This window comes from Meles meles, chromosome Y (genome assembly GCF_922984935.1).
Source record: "Meles meles chromosome Y, mMelMel3.1 paternal haplotype, whole genome shotgun sequence".
NCBI lineage: Eukaryota > Metazoa > Chordata > Mammalia > Carnivora > Mustelidae > Meles > Meles meles.
Window position 1 is genome coordinate 44,161,669 of NC_060088.1, and position 16,833 is coordinate 44,178,501.

A 16,833-nucleotide genomic window follows, 5' to 3' on the forward strand; every position below is an offset into this window, starting at 1 on the left:
GCCGCGCGGACCCCTTTCCCAGAGGGGGATGCGAGGCCGGGTGGGGGCGGCTGGTGCGCTGTCGCGCAGGGCACATGTCCTTGTGCTCCTTTTTCCCCTTCTGGTGGACCGGGTCGACCAGCACTCCCCGCCCTGCCTGGCGTGGGACTTGGATGCAAGCCAACTGGGGTTCCCGATTGACCCCCGCCCAGGCTCAGGCAGTGCGGGTCTTGGGCCTCAGTCGCTCGTGGGCCCGGGGGTCCCGGGACCCCGGGTCGACAGCTGTCCTGGTGCCTGGACACTCGCGCGAGACCTCAGTGCGGCCTATGGGCCCTGACTGGGCATCACTCCCTTTCCTGCCCTGTCTGGGGGCCCTGGGTTGACTGGGAGTCTCCTCCATGGTGTGCCCCATGGTTCTCACTGGGCCCTGTTCGCTGGGCGTCCCCAATCACGAACCCCCTCGCACCTCACACCTTCTCTCTCTTTCTGGACACATCCTGCCACATCCACAAGGACAGCCGTCTCCTCTAGAGAAAAGGCAGAGGTGGGAACGACTCTCCCTGGAACATGTGGAGGACTCTCCCTGCCTCGGTTCCAGCACTGGTGGCCAAAAGATCTCCACGTGCACTGGACGAAGAGGACGAGGAGGTGGGAAGGTTTTGCTTGGCAGACATTTCTCCATGCAACAGGGGACCCTTCCCACACGGGAATTCCCACCGTCCCATGTCCCAGGCCTTGTGGGTGGGGGAATGTCAGGTAGCCTTCCAGATTTCCAGGTGCGCCCTTGCCTGGGCAGGGAAATGGTGCAGCCTGGATGGGTCGGAAGGCAAGTGCGTGAGGAGTATGTCCCATAGACTTGCAGCTGTCCCCATCCCAGGGGTAGTAGAAAAACGATCCCTAGAGGCCCCCCTCTTTGGCTAATGGCGCGCTCGCAGTATGGAAGAGCTACTGACCCAGGTGGATGGGATGAGGCCTGGGAGTCGGGAAGGCAGGCACTCTGCCTCAGCTGCCCTGCGAGCCACAACCCAGACTCGGATTCACCGCAGTGCTGCTGCCTGCACTGGCGCCGCTTTTGGTGCACTGCCCTCCAGCTTGGTTGTCTCCTTTCTAGTGCCCATAACAGGTCGACTAGATGGTCCAGCCACAGATGGCGGGAATTCAGAACACACTGAGGTGAGTGACAGGGTGGGGTGGGTTGGGGGGCCCAGATGGGGCAGGCGCGGACCCCATAGTGGGTCTGGGAAGGAACCTGAGAAAGGCCTGGAGGCGGGGCGGGGCCAAAGCGGAGGCGGGGAGGCAGGGTGTGGCAAGAGCTTGGGCTTGGGCTAGGGCTTGGGCTTCGGCTTGGGCTTGGGCCTCGGGAGGCAGTCCAGAGGCGGGAGGAACTTGGCAGAGTTGGGTTTTGGTGGAGGTGCTGGTGCTGGTGCTGGTGCTGGTGAAGATTTGATTCATTTGACAGAGGGTGGGAGGGGGCAAGAGAGAGATAGAGAGAGAGAGAGAGCGCTCCTGTGCATGCACCTGAGCTCGAGTGGGGGTGGGGTGGGGTGGGGGGTGGGGGAAGCAGAAGAGCAAGAGAGTGCGCATGCACGCAAGACCTCAGAAGGCAGTGGGAAAGGGAGAAGCAGGCTTCCACCAAGGGGGGAACCAGATGTGGGGTTCCATCCCAGGACCATGGGATCATGACCGAAGGCGGCCGGCCGCCTAACCAACTGAGCCACGGACGCCCCCGGACCTAGGAACAGTTGTAGTGCCATGATTTTTTTTAAAGATTTTATTGATTTATTGGACAGACAGAGGTCACAGACAGAGATCTGCCCTTCAGAAAGAAGGAGGACCCTACAGGTCTGCCGAGAATCCCCATGTGAGTATCAACGTGTAAGACCCTAGTCGGAAGAACAATATCCAAGCCACATTGTGCACTAATGCTCTGTGTGACACAGCCTGAGCCCTGACCTGCAGTCAGGCCCCAGGTAGTGGGCACCATCACCTGCAGGTGGGACCGGCCATGGCCCCAGGCTGTCATCACGACCCAACCTGGGTGTTCAGGCATCTGTGCCCCGATTATAGCTCAAATCACGGCCTATTGGGGAACCTCAAGCACAAAAGAGCACTCCTCCTTCCCCATGGCCAGAAATGTTTGCAGTGGAGATGGGGGTCAAACCCTCAAAGTGGCAGCCAGCTACATGGCCCTTGAGACCACGCCCACCCAGGAGGTCAGACCTGGTCCATAAAACAGGCATTGTGACCATCAGCCTGAGCCTGCTTTCAAAGAATCCTCCTCGGTAGCTGGACCATGAGCCCGCATAATGGTCCTGCCATAGCCCTAGTCCCAAATCCTCACCCTCAGTGGTATTCTCCAGTCACCCGGACCCAGAAGCCAACTCTGGAATCCCTGCTATGCAGGAGCCCTGAGAAGGAAAATAGCTCTCTTCCCTCATCCAAAAAGACACCAAACCTTGGGTGCCATGAAAAATTCCCACTGAGGCAGTATCTCCCATGGACCAATGAGGCCACCCATCCATTCCATGCAAACTGAGACACAAAACCCAGACAGAAAAGCCTGCCCTCCCACTCCCCATGACCCTAATTTCAGATCTCAAGGCACTGCCCTCATGGTCTTCAGATCAGGCCTGCCATCACGTCGCACTTCACCCTAACCCGATTATGTGTTTGCCGACTTTTGTCCCCAAAGCCCTGGCCGACAAGCTGTTCAGGATGGGGCCACTGGAGCCACAACGCAAGACTCTGCCGGCCCTCCCAAAGGATACTCTGCCCATCACATTTGCACAAAGTCTCAATATTGGGAGACACCTGCAAGTCCCCTGAGCCCACCCAATTTCTATGGACACTCTGGACATAGAAGCACAGTCGGACACATGCCAGACACCTAACTCCAGGCAGACACCCAGGTCAATGGTCCTGAGTCAGAATAAGGAAACTGACATGCCCCTAGGACATCAACGGAACCCTAGCTGCGGTTTGCAGGCATCTGTCCCTAGAGGAAGGTTCTGGAATACCTACATATGGTTTAACACTGGATCCCAGAGCCACAAAACAGAACACCTTCTGTCCCCAGAAGGGTACCTGGCTCTTGGGAGCTGTGACCAACCCTCAGGGGAGGAGAGTCCTGCATGTATCCTGAGGCCCCGCTACATTCTAAACTCTCCCTGGACACAAGCCAGCATTTTGACCCATCAGCATGAGGCTCTCTGTCAATTCAGCCCCCTGGCCAATTGCCCTAGAGTCTCCAGATCCAAAATGCCTTTTTCCTGAGCTAAAATGATAAGCTGAGCTGGGATTTCCAGAATCTATCTGGTGAGCTCTGCTACCATGTCTTTCCATATGGGGGACTCTGCAGCCACCAAAATGGAGCCCCCATGTACCGCAGAAGGAGAGCTTGCTGTTTGGAGCAGCTTACAAGCCCCAACCTGGGAAAACCTCCATGGCCTCATGAGGCCACACCTCCATTATTCAGGCATCATGGACACAAACTCCACTGTGAGTGACCATCTGACACTCGCCCTGACTCAGGTGCTTGAGATCTCGTGTCAGACGCTTTACATTGGAACTGCCATGTAATCAGCACTGTACTGAACCAGCACTTGTGCATTGAGATTTCTGTCCTTACCCTCCTGGCCAAAAGCCCTCCATATTGGGAATTCTGGAGCCACAATGCAGCCTTCTTCCTGCCCTCCTGAAAGAAGTAGGGCCCTATGAGCTGCCTAGAATCCCCATGTGAGGATCAACCTGCACGGACCTCGATGGCAACCCAATGCTCAGGAGAAACCACCGAGCCCACGCATTTTCTTTCCATTGACAACGTAGCTATTTCCATCTGTGTACAGAGTCATCTAGGCATCCGGGAGGGGGATGTCTCTGAGATCTGGCCTTATTCCTCCAACTTGGGTTAGGACCTCCCCGCAGTCATGTGGGTGGTCAGCCACCTCCTCTGGTTGCAGCGTGGCTGGATTTAGCACTGCCAGGGTCCGGAAGCTCACTCTTGATTCATTGAGGAGGAGGGCCTGATACCCCGTCACTCAGGCATTTGTCATCCATCGGTCTGGTGGAGTCCGCAGAAGGCCTTCAATACGATGGGTGGTGGTCAAGATGAGATTTTGACACAAATTAAATTTACTTGCATCCTGGACCAGGAGGGCCATGGCACCAATTATGCAGAGGCAAGAGGGGATTCCAGCCACTACTGGATCTAGGTTCTTGCTAAGGTAGACTACTCTCCTTTGCCAAAGCCCCAGATTCTGAGTCAAATCTCCTTTGGCCACCCCTGCATTTTTTATCCACATACAAGTGGAAGGGCTTGGTAACATCTGGGATGGCCAATGCACTCAGTACAGCTGTTTGTAATTCCCGAAATGCTCCTTCTGCCTTAGCTGTCCACTCTATCATTGTGAGCCCCACGTTTGCCAGTTCATAGGGAGGTTGGGCAATGTCTGCAAACTGCAGTATCCACAGCCTACAGAAGCCCACTGTCCAAGAATCTCCCTGACTTGTCGGGACTGGGTGGGGTGGGGGTATTGAATGATCACCTGTTTCCAGGACTCAGTGAATGCACTCCCTCATGGAGGTCAAAGCTTAGATATGTGGCATGGCTCTGACAGTGCTGTGCTTTCTTTGCTGACACCCGGTACCCTTTTTCCTGCAGAGACTGTAAGAGAGCTCTCGTCCCCACAAATATGACTCATAGTCCTCAGCGGCTAATAGCAAGTCATCAACATACTGTAGCAGAGTGACTACTTGGTTGGAGTTTCTGTACTCATGCAAATTCTCGTGTAGTACCTCATCAAAAAATAATGGTGGGTGAATTATTGAATCCTTGGGAAGTCTTGTACAGGTGAGCTGCCCTTGGAATACATCCGTTGGGTCAGGCCACTCAAAAGCAAAAAGAGGTTGAGATTCCCTTGCTAAAGATATGCAGAAAAATGCATCCTTGATATCTAAGATGGTATACACAGTTCTTTGGGGGCCCAGGAGGGAGAGTCGGGTATAGGGGTTAGGCACTGTCGGGTGGATATCTTCAACCTGTTTATTAACTTCCAACAATCTTGAATGGGTCAGTAATCACCATTCTCTGCCTTTTTGATGGGCAGCAAACGTGTGTTCCATGGAGATTTTCAAGGAACTAGGATCACGTTTCCTCAGAGGTGGTTAATGTACTTGCTGATCCCTTCCCTTGCTTCCCAGAGAAAGGGGTGCTGCCGAATGTGAACAGCCATAGCCATCGCCTTTAATTGTACCACCACTGGAGGTTGTCCCCTGGTCATGCCAGGGGGCTTCCCTTCTGCCAAGACCTTGGGAAACTCGACCTGTAGGATTTGGAGAAGGCTCCCCGCCTTTGTCCCCTCTGTTTTGAGATGGGCTTGTAAAGGAGATATTCATCTTCTGCTGCCATAAGAACCTGTACAGTGGGTTGTCTCAAGGTTACAGTCCTTTCTCCTCCGAGAACTGAATGCCAGATCATAACTTCTGGAGGAGATCTCTTCCCATCAAGTTATATGGGGCATTAGGGAGGACCAAAAATCTATGTTTCACTATTCCCGAGGCCAAATTTAAAGTACTTTCTGTTGTACATTTATGTCTCACTGTGCCATTTCCTCTTGTTCCCAAACTTCCTCTCCAGATAGTTTTCCCATAGGTTTAAGTAATGATGAAAATTGGGCTCCCGTGTCCACCAAAAAAATCAATTGATTTCCCCTCCACTTCAATTTTTACTCTGGTGGCCAGCATTGTCGTCTTCCTTTTGGGGCACTCCCTGGCCCAGTGTCCTTTTCCCTTACAGTAAGAACACTGATCTGAATCTATGTCTTCCCACCAGCCTTCTCTGTGGTTACGCTTTTCCTTCCATTTACTTTCCTCTACCTATCTCATGTAATGCCAAAATCTTAACCAGCTTTTTGTCTGTTTTTCATCCTCCTGTGCATCCCTGTTCTTAAACACTTTTTCTGCTATTCCCAAGATCTCAGTAAGATTCTTCCCTTCAATTCCTTCAAGATCCTGAAGATTCCTCCTTATATCCGGGGCTGACTGACTGGTAAAAGCAAGATTCACTACCCCCTCGTTTTTGGGTGCCTCAGGGTCGATCGAGTTATACATTTTATAGGCTTCAATGAGCTTTTCTAGGAAAGCTCCTGGAGACTCAATCCTACCTTGAGTCACCATACTAATTCTGGTTTAGTGTGATTGCAACTTTTACTTCTGGAAATTCAGTTCCAGGATTTCAACATATCAAAGAACCGTATTTGTTCTGAAAGTCTCCTATATGAATTTCCTTAAGGCGGAATTCATCTTACAGGAGAATTAAAACAAATACAAATGACCAAAAAACTCAGAATAGATAATGTTAAATATCAAAAGATGACCCTTATCAAAACATAAAAACTTTAGAAAATGTAAAGAACCTTTGGAGTAGTTACAGCATTTACTCAAATGTAACCCAAGTTTATCATTGATTTAGCAGTACTTCCTGAGTAACTTAGCATATCAGGGAAAAGACTTATGAGTCAAAGAGATCTTATTTACAATTCTGGGTGGGCAAAGAAAACCAGTTACATGTTCTTAGAAACATCTCAATCTCAAGTGAAGACTAAATATTAACAAATTGTAAACTGTTGCAATAGCAGTTAAGCACAAAACATGTTTACAACAGATTTCAAAAGCACAAACCTAGTTCTAGAAACCATCTCCCGAGCACGTAATCCCATTTGTCATCCAAGCAAATCTTCAAAGCTTCAGGTTACCAAAGACTCTGAAAGCTACTTTAACAATTATGAATTAAAACTCTGAGACAGACAATTAACCATCAGTTCAGTCATCACTTTGCTAACAGATTTCATGTTCCACCTGGGCTGATTCCACTTCAGATACCATGCTTTCCCGCCAGCCAGGGGGAGTGGCTATGCAGTCCACATTGGGCCAGAGAGGCAAGGAATTACGCCAAACAAAGGGAGTTTCAAAAAGCCAACCCACGGAATGGGAGAAGATATTTGCAAATGACAGTACAGACAAAAGGTTGATATCCAGGATCTATAAAGAACTTCTCAAACTCAACACACACAAAACAGATAATCATATCAAAAAATGGGCAGAAGATATGAACAGACACTTCTCCAATGAAGACATACAAATGTCTATCAGACACATGAAAAAATGTTCATCATCACTAGCCATCAGGGAGATTCAAATTAAAACAACATTGAGATACCACCTGACACCAGTTAGAATGGCCAAAATTAGCAAGACAGGAAACAACGTGTGTTGGAGAGGATGTGGAGAAAGGGGAACCCTCTTACACTGTTGGTGGAAATGCAAGTTAGTGCAGCCACTTTGGAGAACAGTGTGGAGATTCATGAAGAAATTAAAAATAGACCTTCCCTATGACCCTGCAATTGCACTGCTGGGTATTTACTCCAAATATACAGATGTAGTGAAAAGAAGGGCCATCTGTACCCCAATGTTTATTGCAGCAATGGCTACAGTCGCCAAACTGTGGAAAGAACCAAGATGCCCTTCAACGGATGAATGGATAAGGAAGATGTGGTCCATATACACAATGGAGTATTATGCCTCCATCAGAAAGGATGAATACCCAACTTTTGTAGCAACATGGACGGGACTCGAAGAGATTATGCTGAGCGAAATAAGTCAAGCAGAGAGAGTCAAGTATCATATGGTCTCACTTATTTGTGGAGCATAACAAATAACATGGAGGACATGGGGAGATGGAGAGGAGAGGGAGTTGAGGGAAACTGGAAGGGGAGATGAACCATGAGAGACTATGGACTCTGAAAAATAACCAGAGGGTTTTGAAGGGGCGGGGGGGTGGGAGGTTGGGGAACCAGGTGGTGGGTAATAGGGAGGGCATGTACTGCATGGAGCACTGGGTGTGATGCCAAAACAATGAACACTGTTATGCTGTAAATAAACAAAACAACAACAACAACAACAACAACAACAACAACAACAACAAACCAAAGGGAGTTTCAGCAGCTGCTTGGGAATATTCCTTAAAGTCTCTGTCCCAATTTAGACTAAACCCAGTTGCCTTCGGTTATAGCCCTTAACCCACGAAATGAGTGAGGAAGAAGCACCCCATCTATTATGAGGTACAGAGAGATGAAAGTCAGAGTCCCCTTTCTCTCTGCCTGTCCCATTCCCCCAAACACTACAAACAAACAGCAGACAACAAAAAGACCAGACAAAGATACTGCAGGTCCAGCGGTCCTGCCACCGGTGGGGATTTTCTAGGGGGACTCAAACTCCCTGACCACCTAAGGGAACTCGAACCCCCGATGACCGCTTAGGGGGACGCAAACACCCTGACTGCCTAGGGGGACTCAGACCCCCTGGTGACTGCATAGGGGAACTAGAATCCCCTGGTGACCATCTAGGGGGACTCGAACACCCTAGAACGCCAAGGGGGACTCAAACCCCATGTCGATCTACCAACAGAGGAATGGGGAATCCCCACATCCACTCCAGTCCTGGGGAGCATAGCTGGGAACAGCTTCTCCCCGGTGGGCCATACCCTGGAGCTCCAACCAGACAGACGCACAAGATCCCAACACCTCCGGAGGCTTTTCCCATAAATTCCGATGCTGGCTCAGTTCTCGTTGATTGATCCTGGGCAAGTCCCCAGTGTTAGGGTCCCTGATCAAAGGAAGGAGACTGACACAAAGCGAAAATCAAGCAAAGTTTTATCTCACACCAAGCACTGAAAATCAAACCACCCAGTTGGGTCCATTTCTTACGTAGTGGCGACAACGATGTAGATGCCACTCCCGATAACAATGAGGCGAGGACGACGAGGATGGCAACCCTGATGACACAGACTCTGCTCCCCATGACACCACTCCGACAAGGGTGCTTCCCAGATGAGGCCGCCCTGGACAAGGCCACATGCTGGACGAACGCCACAAATGATGATGTAGAGGCTGCTCCAGACCCGGCCACTTTCCGATGAGGCCGCACACTGACGAGGCCACTCTCTGGAATGATGCTGCTCTGGCAAGGCCATAGCACTGGGCAGTGAGGCAAGTCGCGGCAAGGCCATGGCAAGGCTGGTCGAGGGCGGCACTGCTGCTCGGGGAGGCGAGGCCATTCGTGGCGGTGCTGCTACCAGCATTGCCGCTCCTAATGCTCCTGATGATCCTGAATCTCTGACATTCCCTATGACCCTGATGCTATCACATCTACGACTACTCTAACAGATCCCATTGGCTACTCTAATGGCTACTCTAACTCCTTCTACTACTCTAACATCTATTCTAACTTCTCCTACTTCTCTAAAGGTTATTCTAACTCTTCCTAATTCACTAATGGCTATTCTAACTCCTATTCTCTAATGGTTATCTAACTCCTCCTACTTATCCCACCCCCTGCCAGCCTCACAAACTAACATTTATAGAGGTGGTTGAGCCTGGCCCACACACAGGTGGTCAATGAGATTTCAACTCACCCATTTAATATATGCACGCCCCACTGATTGGATAAGGCAATCTGGCCAGGCACGCCCCAATATCCGGGGTTTACAAGTAAATTCCTCTGGCTAACCAGTCCCCTACATTAGTACCTACATATGTCCCAATGCTATGTCTCTGATCCAAAAAACAGAACACCTCCTGTCCCCAGAAGGCAACCTGGCTCTTGGTAGATGAGTCCAACCCTGAGTGGAGGAGAATCCTGCATGCCACCTGAGCTCCTGCCACATTCTAATGTCTCCCTGGACACAAGCCAGCATGGTGACCCATCAGCATGAGGCTTCCTGTCAACTCTGCCCCTTTGGCACTTGCCCAAGGGCCATCAGTTCGAACTTGGCTTGTTCCTGGGCTGAGAGGATAAGTTGAGTTGGGCTTTCCAGACATTTATGGGGTGAGCTCTGCTACCATGTCTTTCCATATGGGGGACCATGGAACCATCAAATCGGACTCCAACTGTCCTGAAGAAGTAAAGCTTGCTGTTCAGAGCAGCTCACAAGCCACTGCCTGGGAAAACCTCCATGGCTTCATGAGGTCACACTTCCATTCTTCTAGCATCATGCACACAAACTCCACACAAATCTCCATGAAGCCACCCCTAATTTCCCAAGAGAGGCAGAATCTCCCATGGCCACATGAGGCTACCACTCAATTCTGTGTCCAACCGAGTCACACAACCCAGTTAGAAAAGGCTGCATTCCGCTTCTCCATCACCCTAATTCCAGATCTCGAGGCACTGACTTCTTGGTCTGCAGATCAGGCCTGCCATCACCTCACCCTAAACCTAACCCGAGTTTGAGTTTGCAGTCTTTTGTCCCTAAAGCCCTGGCCGACACACCCTTCAGGATGCGGACTCTGGAGCCACAGCACAGGACTCTGCCTGCCCTCCCAAAGGAAACTCTGCCAGACACATTTGAACAAATCCTCCATATTGGAAGACACCTGCAAGGCCCCTGAGCTGTCACCACCAAATTTGTTGGATGCTCCGGATGAAAGCGTGCAGTCTGACACATGCAAGACACCTAAATCTAGGCAGACATCCAGGTCAATGGCCCTGAGTCAGAAGATGGAACCTGACATGACCCTAGGAATTCAATTGAAACCTAGCTTAGTTTATAGGCATCTCAACCAGAGGCAAGTTCTGTAATACATATATATGGTCAAGCACTTGATCCCTGAGACACAAAATAGAACACCCCCTGTTGCCAGAAGGCAACCTGTATCTTGGGAACTGGGTGCAACCTCAGGGGAGGAGAATCCTACATGACGAATGAAGCCCCACGACATTCTAAGTTCTCCCTGGACACAAGCCAGCTTTGTGACCCATCAGCATGAGGCTCCCTGTCAACTCAGCGTCCTGGGCACTTCACCCCATAGCCTCCAGATCGAAACTGCCTTGTTCCTGGGCTGCAAGTGTAAGCTGTGCTCGGCTTTCCAGACATCCATGTGGTGAACTCTGCCAACAAGTTTTTCCATTTGGGGGACACTGGAGCCATCAGTCCCGCAGAAGGAAAGCTTGCTGGTTGGAACTGTTCACAAGCCCCAGCCTGGGAAAACCTCCATGGCCTCTTGAGGCCACCCCTCCATTCATCGGCCCTAAAGGACACAAACACCAGCGTGAGCGAACATCTGACACTGAACTGAACCGGCAATCATGAGTTCAGAATTCAGTCCTCACCCAACTGGCCCACAAGCCCTCCAGATTGGGAATTCTGGAGCCACAATGCAGCCTTCTGCCTGCCCTCCAGAAAGAAGTGCCCTATGGGTCTTCCCAGAATCCCCATGTAGGATCAACTTGCACTGCCGTAGACAGAACACCAATAACCCGGCTGCACTGTGCACTAATGCTCTGACTGACCCAGCCTAAGGGCCAACTTCCAGTCAGCCGCCCAGATATCGGGAGCCATTTCCTGCAGGTGCGACCAGCCATGTCCCAAGGCTGTCATCTCTACCAACCTGAGTTTTCATGCATCCGTGCCCTGATCATAGCTCAAATCCCAGTCTATGGGGATCCTCAAGCACAAAGGAGCACTCCTCCTTCCCCATGGTCAGAAAAGCTTGCTGTGGGGATGGGGGTCTAACCCTCAGAGTGGGAGGCAACTTCATGGCCCATGAGACCATGCACAACCACGAGGTACGCCCTGGTCACAAACAAGCATTGTGACCATCAGCCTGAGCCTGCTTTCAAACAACCCCCTTCGGTAGCTGAACTAGGAGCCCGCATATCGGGCCTGCCATGCCCCTAGGCCCAAATCCTCACCCTCGTTCGGTTTCTCCAGGCACCCAGATCCCGAAGCCGACTCTGGAATCAGTGCTATGGCGGGACCCGTGAGACAGATAACAGCTCTCTTCCCTTCATCCAGAAAGACACCAAAGCCTTGGGAGCTGTGCAAAATACCCCCAGCTGCCAAATCTCCCATGGACCCCTGAGTACACCCCTGAATTCCATGGACAATCGAGACACACAACCCAGACAGCAAAGTCTGCACACCCACCTCCCTGTTGCCCTCATTTCAGATCCTGCGGCAATGCTCTCACCATCTGCAGGTCGAGCCTGTCATCACCTTGCCCATCACGGCCTTTGAAGCCACAGCGCAGGACTCTGCCTGCCCTCTCGAAGGAAACTTACCCATCACAATTGCACAAACCCTCCAGATTGGAGACACCTGCAAGGACCGAGCCCACCCAATTTCATTGGCCACTCTAGACAGAAATGCACTGTCTGACACATGCCGGACACCTACATCCAGGCAGACATCCAGGTCAATGGCCTTGAGTCAGAAGATGGAAAGAGACGTGCCCCTAGGATCTCAATGGAATCTTAGCTGAGGTTTTCAGGCAAATGTCCCCAGAGGAAAGTTCTGGAATATCTACCTATGTTCCAACGCTAGGTCCCTTATGCAAAAAACAACACACCTCCTGTCCCCAGAGGGCAACCTGGCTCTAAGGTGCTGTGTAAAACCCTCAGGAGTGGAGCATTCTGCATGACGCTGGATTCCACCATATATTAAGGTCTCATGGGACAGAGGTAGCATTGTGATCCATCAGCTTGAGGCTCCCTGTCAACACAGCCCCCTGGGCAATTCGCCCCAGAGCCACCAGATTGAAACTGACTTGTTCCTGGGCTGCAAGTGTAAGCTGAGCTGGGATTTCCAGACATCCATGCGGTGAGCTCTGCTACCAAGTTTTTCCATATGGGGGACCCTGAATCCATCAAAACGGACTCCCCCTGTCCCATAGAAGGATAGCTTGCTGTTCGGAGCAGTTCACAAGTCCCATCCTGGGAAAATCTCCCTGGAATCTTGAGACCTCCCCTCCATTTGTCAGCCAACATGGACACAAACTCCAGCGTGAGTGACCATCTGACACTCGCCCTGACTTGTGTCCTAGAGATCTCGAGTCTGATGCTGAACATTGGAATTATCATGTGCTCATCACTGAACTGAACAAGCGCTTGTGCGTTCAGATTTCCTTCCTCAACTTCATAGCCAGCAGGCCCTCCAGATTGGGAATTCTGGAGAGACAACACAGCCTTCTGCATGCCCTCCAGAAAGAAGGAGGGCCCTATGGCTTTGTGCAGAATCCCCACGAGAGGATCCACCTGCATGGCCCTCGATGGCACCCCAATATCCTAGGCTGCCCTGTTCACTAATGCTCTGTCTGACAGAGCCTGAACCCTGACCTCCCATCAGCCCCAAGGGAGTGGGACCCATATTCTGCAGGTGGGATGTGCCAAGGCCAGAGGCTGTCATCTCTACCCAACCTGGGTATTCAGGCATCTGTACAGAGACCATGAGTCAAATCCTGGCCTATGGGGGAATCTCAAGCACAAAAGAACAATCCTCCTTCCCCACAGCAGGAAAAGCTTGCTGTGGGGATGGGGTCAAACCCTCAGTGTGGGAGCCATCTGCATGGCTCATGAGACCACGCCCACATATTAGTGTGGCCCTGGCCACAAACAGATATTTTGAGCCTCAGCCTGAGCCCGGTTTCAAACAAGCCACCTCTCTAGCTGGACCAAGAGCCCGCCTAGCGGGTCTGCCATGCCCCTTGGTACAAACCCTCACCCTCCGTCTCATTCTCAGGAAGCACGAACCCAGAAGACGACTCTGGGATCCCTGATATGGCCTGACCCCTGATACAAAAACAGGACTCTTCCCTTCCCCCCGAAAGACACCAAACCCTTGGTAGCCAGGCAGAATTGCGACAGTGGCAGAATCTCCCAGGGCCACATGAAGCCACCCCTCATTTCTGAGACACACAACCCAGACAGAAAAGCCTGCACTCCTGCCTCCCCGCCCAACTAATTTAAGATCCCGGGGCACTGCCCTCATGGTCTGCAGATTGGGCCTGCCATTACCTCGACCCTCACCCTAACCTTAGTTTGTGTTTGCAAACTTTTGTACAAAGCCCTGGCTGACAGGCCCGACAGGACGCAGCCTCTGGAGCCAAAGTGCAAGACCCTGCCTTCCATCCCGATGGAAACTGTGCTAGGCACAATTATACAAATCCTCCAGATTGGGAGACACCTGCAAGGCCCCTGAGCCAACCAATTTTTTGGCCGCTTTGGATAGAAATGTGCACTCTGACACATGCCAGACACCTACCTCCAGGCAGACACCCATGTCAATGGCCCTGAGTCAGAAGATGGAACCTGACATGCCCTTAGGACCTCAACGGAAACCTAGGTGAGCTTTGCAGGCATCTGTCCCCAGAGGCAAGTTCTGAAATACCTTCGTATGTTTCAATGCTTGATCCCTGAGCCACAAAATAGAACACCTCCTCTCCCCAGAAGGCAACCTGCCTCTTGGGAGCTGGTCCAACCCTCAGCGGAGGAGAATCCTGCATGACACCTGAGCCCCCGCCACATTCTAAGGTCTCACTGAACACAAGCCAGCATGGTGACCCATCAGCATGAGGCTCCCTGTCAACTCAGCCCCCAGGGTTCATTGCCGCAGGCAACCAGATCGAAACTGCATTGTTCCTGGGCTTCAAGGGTAAGCTGAGCTGGGCTTTCTAGGCATCTATGTGGTAAGTTCTGCTACCAAGTCTTTCCATATGGGGGAGCCAGGAGCAATCAGAACGTACTCCTCCTATCCCGGAGAAGGAAAGGTTGCTGTTCAGAGCAGCTCATAAGCTCCAGTCTGGGAAAACCTCCATGGCCTCCTGAGGCCACCCCTCCATTCTTCGGTCATAATGGACAAAAACTCCAGCCGAGCTACCATCTTACACTCACCGAGACTCAGCTGCTGCAGATCTCGTGTCAGATGCTGAACACTGGAAGTGCCACGCGCTTGGAACAGAACTGAACCGATGCTTGTGTATTCTGGCTTCCGTCCTCTCACTTCTGGCCTGCAAGCACTCCAGACAGGGAATTCTGGAGCCACAATGCAGCCTTCTGCCTGCCATCGAGATAGAAGGAACCTATGGGTTTGCACAGAATTCCCACGTGAAGTCAACCTGCACGGCCCTCGATGGCACCCTAATATGCTAGGCCTCCCTGAGCACTAATGCTCTGTCTGACACAGCCAGAGCCCCAAATTCATATCATCTCCCAGGTAGCATGCTCCATATCATGCAGGTGCGACCAGATATGGCCCGAAGCTTTCATATCTACCCAACCTGGGTATTTAGACATTTGTGCTCAGACCTTAGCTCAAATCAGAGCCAATGAGGAAACCTCAAGCACAACAGAGCACTACACCATCCCCACGGCAGGAAAAGCTTGCTGTGGGGATGGGGGTCAAACCCTCAGAGAGGGAGTCAGCTGCTTGGCCCTTTAGAACAGGCCCACACAGGATGGCCACCCTGGGCAAAAACAAGCATTGTGACCCTCAAACTGACCCCGCATGTAAACAATCCCCCTTGCTAGCTGGATTAGGAGACCGCATTTCAGGCCTGCCATGTCCATTACCCAAATCCTCACCCTCAGTCGGGTGCTCCAGGCGTCCGGACTCAGAAGCCGACTTGGAATCCCTGCTATGGCCGGATCCCTGACACGGAAAACATCACTCTTCCTTTCCCCGGAAAGACACCAAACCCTTGGGAGCTGGGCAGAATCCCAAGAGAGACAGAATCTCTCATGGCCCCATGAGGCCACTCCTCCATTCCATGTCCAACTGAGACATACAACCCAGACAGGAAAGCCTGTGTTCCCACCTCTCCATCGCCCTAATCAGATCCCGAGGCACTGAGCTCATGGTCTGCAGATCAGGCCTGCCATCACCTCGCCCCTAAACCTAACCCAAGGTTTGTGTTTGCAAACTTTTGTCCCCATAGCCTTGGGCGACAGGCCCTCCAGGATGGGGTCTCTGGAGCCACAGCACAGGATGCTGCCTGCCCACCCGAAGTAAGCTCTGCCCATCACATTTGCACAAAGCCTCCAGATTGGGAGAAACCTGCACTGACCCTGAGCCCACAACAAATTCTTGGCCGCCTTGGAAAAATGTGCATTCGGACACAGGCCAGACACCTACATACAGGCAGACAGCCAGGTCAATGGCCCTGAGTCAGAAGATGGAACCTGACATACCCTAGTACCTCAACGGAACCCTAGATTAGGTTTGCCAGCATCTGCCTCCAGAGGCAAACTCTGGAATAACTACATATGGTCCACATTCATCCCAGAGCCACACAACAGAACACCTCCTGTCCCCAGAAGGCAACCTGGCTCCTGGGAGCTGCGTCCAACCCACAGGGGAGGAGAATCCTGCATGGCGCCTGAGCCGGTGCCACATTCTAAGGTCTCCCTGTACACAAGCCAGCATTGTGACTCATCAGAATGAGGCTCCCTGTTACCTCAGCCCCCTAGGTCATTTGGTCCAGAGCCACCAGACTGAGATGGCCTTGTTCCTTGCCTGGAAGGGTAAGTGGAACTGGAATTTCCATGCATCCAGGCGCTGCCTACTGCTGTGATGTCTTTCCATAAGGGGCTTCCTGGTGCCATCCTCACGGACTCCCCCTGTCCTGAAGAAGGAAAGCTTGCTGTTCAGAGCAGCTAACAAGCCCCAGCATTGGAAAAACTCCATGGTCTCATGATGCCACCCGTCCATTTGTCAGCCATCATAGACACAAACTTCAGTGTGAGCGAACATCTGACATGTGCCCTGACTCAGGTGCTGGAGATCTCGAGTCAGATGCTGCACAAAGAAAATGCCATATGCTCGGCACTGAACTGAACCGGCTCTTATGCATTCAGAATTCCATCCTCACCCTCCTGGGCCGCAAGTTCTCCAGATTTTTTATTCAGAAGCCCAACGTAGGCTTCTGCCTGCCCTCCAGAAAGAAGAAGGGCCCTATGGGTCTGCCCAGAGTCCCTCCATGAGGATCATGAGATCCATGAGACCTAGTCCAACCAGGAGGGCCG

The 16,833-nt window shown here is 51.7% G+C and overlaps 1 long non-coding RNA gene across 1 annotated transcript in view; it reads right to left on the minus strand.

The window, feature by feature from the left end:
- LOC123935766 overlaps positions 1 to 16,833 on the minus strand; it is a 19,362-nt gene extending 2,529 nt beyond the window's left edge. Inside the window, exons 1-2 of the long non-coding RNA XR_006817016.1 lie at positions 16,823 to 16,833; positions 13,472 to 13,475 (exon numbers count right to left, since the gene is read on the minus strand). This is a non-coding gene — a long non-coding RNA (uncharacterized LOC123935766). The remainder of the gene's footprint in view (positions 1 to 13,471; positions 13,476 to 16,822) is intronic.